This window comes from Leptosomus discolor, chromosome Z, assembly GCF_034619465.1.
Source record: "Leptosomus discolor isolate bLepDis1 chromosome Z, bLepDis1.hap2, whole genome shotgun sequence".
NCBI classification, from domain to species: domain Eukaryota; kingdom Metazoa; phylum Chordata; class Aves; order Leptosomiformes; family Leptosomidae; genus Leptosomus; species Leptosomus discolor.
Window position 1 is genome coordinate 35,373,477 of NC_141419.1, and position 6,224 is coordinate 35,379,700.

The following is a 6,224-nucleotide window of genomic DNA, read 5'->3' on the forward strand; positions in this document are numbered from 1 at the left end:
CCATTTCTGCGTTTTGGGAGTTTGGCTAAAACGAGAACAGCATTGCTTGGGCCTCGCCTGAGTTTTAGGCTGAACCTGTGGAAAAGTCTAATCATGGTATTAACTCAGCACCACTGGTGATTTCTTATGCTTGTAAACAATATAAATGTATGGTAGGAAACACCATGCTTAGTGGAGAACATCGGCCAAAAAAGTCTTGTAGACAGGCTGTGTGATACATAAGCCAGCAGAACCTTCTCTGTTCAATGTCTGTTCCTGTGCAGTCATTACCTCTGATTCTCTAAAGGCTTGGTTGTGTGGGCTTTTTGTAGACACCCAGCTGTAGCATTGTTTTTGCCAGGGCTTGGCTTAAATTACAGCTAAGTTTTTCATCTCACAGACAGTCTGTGCACTGTCTAATTCAGACATGGAGAAAATTGCTTTGACAGATAGTATGGTATCTGTATGCTCAGCTTGAAATTTCAGCTGAGAAATCATTGTCTAAAAAATCTTTGCTGTTTGAGTTTTCGATGCTTTACGTACAAACATGGAGTATGTTGCCAGCTGCAGTTTGGTTTTTTGTTGTGTTTTTTTGTTGTCGTTTGTTTTTCTCATCCTCTTGCTCCATGCAGCTTGCTCCATGAAATTTTGCAGAGGTAGGACTTAACTATAAAATGTTGGTGTCAGTCCAACATGTACATCTGGCTTGCTTAGCAAATGTGCTTCTACTACAATAAAATAAGCAATAGGGGAAGGGAGTGGAACCAAAAAGCAAGAGAGAAACAACAGGTTGGTAGCAAGAGAGCTTGAAGGAAAATTAAGGTGTCAGCAGAAAAGAACTTTCCTGATCTAGTGGTATCTAGCCTTAGTGTATAAAGAATGGCAAGCTTGCACTGAGAATACTGTCTGGCCTTGAGCATGTTATATACTTTATTAGGTAGTTTTCCTGGGTTTTTTTCCGCCTTATTGTTTATCTAAATTAAATGACAGTGTTTGAGGAGACAACAGGGAAGTGATGTTCTGTTTTCTTAAAAGAGCTGGTGTGTTGCAAAGGTTATTGTTTTTGCATTGTTCTTATTTTGTAACTGACACAGAATAGGAACATGCAATTAATCTGAAGGGCAATTCCTTTTTAAAAACTTACTGATCTGATCATGGTTGCATACGGTACTTACAAATCGTTGGGAAATCTTAAGTGAAGTTTGTGTACACAATTACGGGCTCTGAACAGTTACTGTTCAGAAATAAGGTCTTGGCATTGCAATGAATACTACTAAGCAAACATCGGTTTGATATTCAGTGGCGGCCAACAAAGCAAGAAGGCTTTAGAGATGATTTGGGGAGAGAAGAGAATAAGAGCAAAGCAGGTGTTTTCGTCTAAGGTGCCCATAGTCTGGAGCCTACTGCAATTCTGGTTCTGTCATCTTTAAAAAAAGGTGCAGCAAAATTGGCAAAAGAACAATAAGGATGGCAAGATATGAAACAGTTTTCATGTAAGGGACAAAGAAATACATTTTGTTAATACGTTTAATTGGAAAAGAGATGAGTGTGGGAGAATGTGATGGAGTGGCACGGAGAAGGTGAGTAAGGAATGACTTTCTTTCAACATAAGAACTATGCATTATTATATGAAAGTGGAAGCTCCAAACCCAACAGAAAGAGGTGTTTCTTGTAACAAGAAGGAGTTACGTTGCAGAAATCCTTGTCCCGGAACATCACGGATACCAGGAACTTATGTGAGTTCAGAAAACAACAGGTTATTTTAACAGAGGCTGGTAAAAAAAGTGTATCAATGATGACACAGAGCTGCAAGTGACTGGAAGATGGGGAAGCAGTCCACCAAGTGTTGATGTATGTTAACTGTTTTTTTATACTTTTGTCATCTCTTGTCATCAGCTCCTGTTGGAAACAGGCTACTTTGCTAGATGACTCTGGCATAGGGAGTCCTATTTTAATATCACTTTACATATTTTTTTTAAAGAAACAGATCTGCAAAGCCAGTAATGGTCATTGTGCTTTCACTTCCAGCTCTTGTTTTAGGAGCTGACTTTGAAAAACTGGCATGATTTTTAGGATTATTGAATATCTCAGTCTGAACTTCCAGTTGTTTAAGGTGATACATATTCTGCAGCACTGCAAACCCATCTCTGAGAATCAAAGGATTAATTTCTGATGGCCAAACAAGTACTTGTCATTTTTACATTTGGCTGTCATTCATATAAGATACTTCAATTCCTGTTTTTTTGTAAAAGAACAAAAAGGTCAGGATGATATCCTATGCAGGGAACCCAACAAATAACTTTTCCTGTAACAATGATTAGCCTTTGTATTTGTTCTTTCCCAAAAGGAAAAAGGTTCAGTCAGCCATCTGGTGACACACAGTGTTGACAGAAAGCTGAAAATTTACTGGAAAAAACCCTCTTCACTTTTACGTGTGCATAGGATTGCTTTGGTGCAAAACAAGGTAAGCAACATAACTGCCTTATTCTACAATATTACTTAAAAGTGTGTCAAATGTGTTTTCACTGAATTTTAGAGAGGTTTTTATAAAAGAGTATAATTTTGAGGACTGTGGTCCAAATGCATGTCAGAGTTGAGAGCCCAAAGCTTTCTACAAAGATTTGCATTAGCAAACCATCCTGTGGAAGAAATGTGTCTTGCAGTCTTTGATAGAAAGTTCTGTTTCAAACTTGGATTTAATGCCACAGAAGCGAATGCTACCTTGGAGTCCTAAGGTTGCAAATTACCTGTTACATATTCCTACCTGCATATGTTACTTCTTGGAGGACATAAGTTACCAGCAAATGCAGGTTTTCAGCACTTTTTGCATCTGTTTTTGGCAACAATCTAAAAGCATTATAGCTTTGTTCTTTTTCCAGAGGTATTTATTTATGCTTTTCAATTATGTAGTATTCCTGAGCATTTCTACTTGTGAAATTATTTATATTGTCTCTTCAAACAGACATGTAATAAACAACCACAAAAGTAAAGCACTTAAAGTGCATTTCTCTACAGTGGAAGTCAGACTCTCCATCTTTCTCCAAGACTAAAACAACACAATTTTGTCATGTGTCTGGCTTACTCGTATATATCTGCTAATGTGAATGCAGATCAGAAATCTGTGGGTGAATTGCACAGAGTCTTAACCAAAATCATTCCCTGTTAAGATAAAGAGCAAAAATTTCAGGATATGGATTTATTGCATAGAAATATTAGATGCGTAATTTAAAAGTGATTACACCAAGCACATGAGATGAAACACAAGTGATCACAGATATTCCAAATAGTCTCAACTAAAGTCTGGCAAGCAATTTGTAAGAAATAATGTATTTAGCAATTTTTAATACGCTTTACAGATTGCAGAATGTCTTATAATCTGTTGTATATCAAAAATTTCTGACAGGTGAGTAAAGATCTGTAGACTGTGGCTTTTGACTTATGAGCACAGCGCTTCAAACTCAACTCTCATGGGACTGACTAGCCTAACAGTTTTATGTGGTTAAATATTGTTTATGTTTCTTGACCAAACAAGCAAATAGGACCAATAGTCCTTATGGTTATGTTTCTGGTAACTCATTTAGCAATCTGTTTCCATCAATAAATGCAAGACAAATTTACTGTTACAGTTTGTTAGTAAAATTGGCATAAATGTCAAGACAATTCACATTAAAATAAATACTGAAGTGACTTGGAAGGTGGACACCCTTTGCGGGAAGCCTTCCCAAGGAAAAAGTGTTTAAACACAGGAGACTATCACAATCATATTTCTTGAATAACATTGAACAAAAATGTAAATACAATGAGAATATATTATCTGTGTTTCTTAGTGTGAGTGGATGGATTGGCTTGGTAGGGAATTGTGACTGTTATTCAGATGATATTAAAAATTACTGCAATATAAATTGCTTGCATATTCTCTTTCATGAAACTGCATTTTAGTGGAGGCGAAATACAGCTTCCTTGTACCCATATTTGCATTGTTGTTTTTTTTTTTTATTTTTTTTTCTTTTTCCTTTTGTCTCAATTATCTGCTCCCCTTCATGCTTTCCATCTATGTATATCTGGTTCTTCACAGTTACCCCATTCTTATTTGCTCTTTATATTTATTTTCAACTACTCTTTTGAAAACCCAGTTTATGAATCCTGCTTTCAACCTTCAGTGCAGCCTATACTCCCTTCATTAACATGAACCTTGACATTATTTTGCTGATTCACTGTCAGTGCCTGATTACAGAGGAGAAACTCTAAAAGGCGCTACAAATTTATCCATTTTTATTGTTGCGCTTCGATGGTTTATCATTTCTATATGACCCAGAATCTTGAAATACTGACATGCTTCTCCACTGTGAAATTTTTGCTACCAGCCAAACTGAGGGGGGAGATTGAAAGGCGGGATTTAGGCAGAACTCAGTAATGGGTCATTAGGGGAAGCTTTAGCAAAGTTGGTGAAATCCTTGAAGCACCCAGAGCAGATACTGCAGTCTTGAGGCCACATGTCTGCTGTTAGCTAACTGTTGCGGGTGAAGGTCCTTGTCACTGATTTAAAAGACTTTTTGTGAAAGATAGGGAGGACTGAACTCAGGCTTCCAAACTCCTGAGTGAACACATTTGCCACATAACACAGGTTTTTGTTGTTTGCTTTAATGTTACTAATTTCAGTAACAATACGTTAATTCTCTCATAACTTTCTTCACGCTTTTTCTTAGACCTGCAAAAAGCAAATGAGTTGTACATGGGTTTGTTTTGACACACATAAAGAAAAAGGCTTAACCCTTCAAGGGGCAAGGGAAGATGGTATGCTGAAACTGTTCCCTGCTAGAACCTGGTTACAAATTACCTCTGCATTCCCCCAGTATGCAATTTAAACTCTTGTTTTCTCCCTTAAACTGTTGTTATATTTTGTTAACTGCTGTTAGCTTTGGTGATGTCAGTATGTCAAAGTAGGAACAGGCTTTTACCAAGAACAAACCTCTCCTCAGCCTAGGCAGCCTTTGTATTATTTAACTTTTTTATTGCTGCCTGCTGTGTTAGACTTCCAGAGAGACAATTAAAAATCCATGTGTTTAGTATGATAATTTAAAACACAGCTACTATATGGAAAAGGTATTACCACAGAGTACCTGGGACACGTGCCAGAACAGCTTAAATAAGGAAAGAAATAGCTGTGTTTGCTCTCTTACCTCAATAGACCAACAGTAAGATTTTCTAAATCGCAGGGATCTGGATGGGAATTCTGAGAATACAAGCTAATTTTAACTAGTAACTGGATACACTCACCACTGTCCTCCCTGTCTCGTTTTTGTTCTTTTGTACGTCTTTTTATTCAGAAGCACAAAAGTTGTCTTCCTTCTCGCTTATTTTGAAATCATCAGGCCATAGTGACTGCATCAATGACCTCTTTCAAGTCTATCGTTTGCTATTTTTAAGCGTTGACCAAGGTTTTGTCTGCTTAAACCCAAAACAGTATGATGAAAGAAGTCATACCAGATGGAGACACAACGCTTTAGTGGGCCACTTGGGTTTGGTACAGAGATTTCAGAGATTCTTGAAGTTCAATCTTTTGCTTACTTACAGGGTTTATGGTTTGTTTTATTCATATGTATCTATCACTTAAAAAAATTATAGCTGTTGAGTGATAATTCCATTCTATAAGAGATCTAGTGCTTTTACAGATGACAAGTCTCTGTAATTTGTCTGAGAAGTACACGTTGTGTGTGTTGTCTAAAATATACACACACAAAAAAGCATACATATATAATGCAATATATTTAGCTTCAGACTACCCAAAGTATGTAAAAGTGTTTCTACTTATGCCCCCATATAGTAGCACTAGCAAACATCTACCCAGCTATGACTGAAATGAGCTCTTCGCAGGCTTAAGAGTGGGAATGTTGATCAGCACTACATGTTTCTTCATTCTGTATACAAGTATATAAAAAGTAAATCCTTCTGTTCCTGGACTCCTGTCTTTCCAGTGGATAAGCAGTGCCTTGTGTTAATGAAAGACAAAAGCGTTTGAAGAATAACACATTTAAAGAGTTTAGTTCTATTATTTAATGAGAACAGAAAACATATCCATCTGGCAAAATCACCTTTGCAGATATTTTTTGTGGAAGTACTGCATTAAGTGAAAATAATTTCTCAAAGGAGAGGAAAGGCTTAACCCTAAGTAATTTATGGAATACAGGAATTTCCGCAAATTAAATTGCATAAACGTTTCGTCACAACTGGCATCCCTGAGGAAT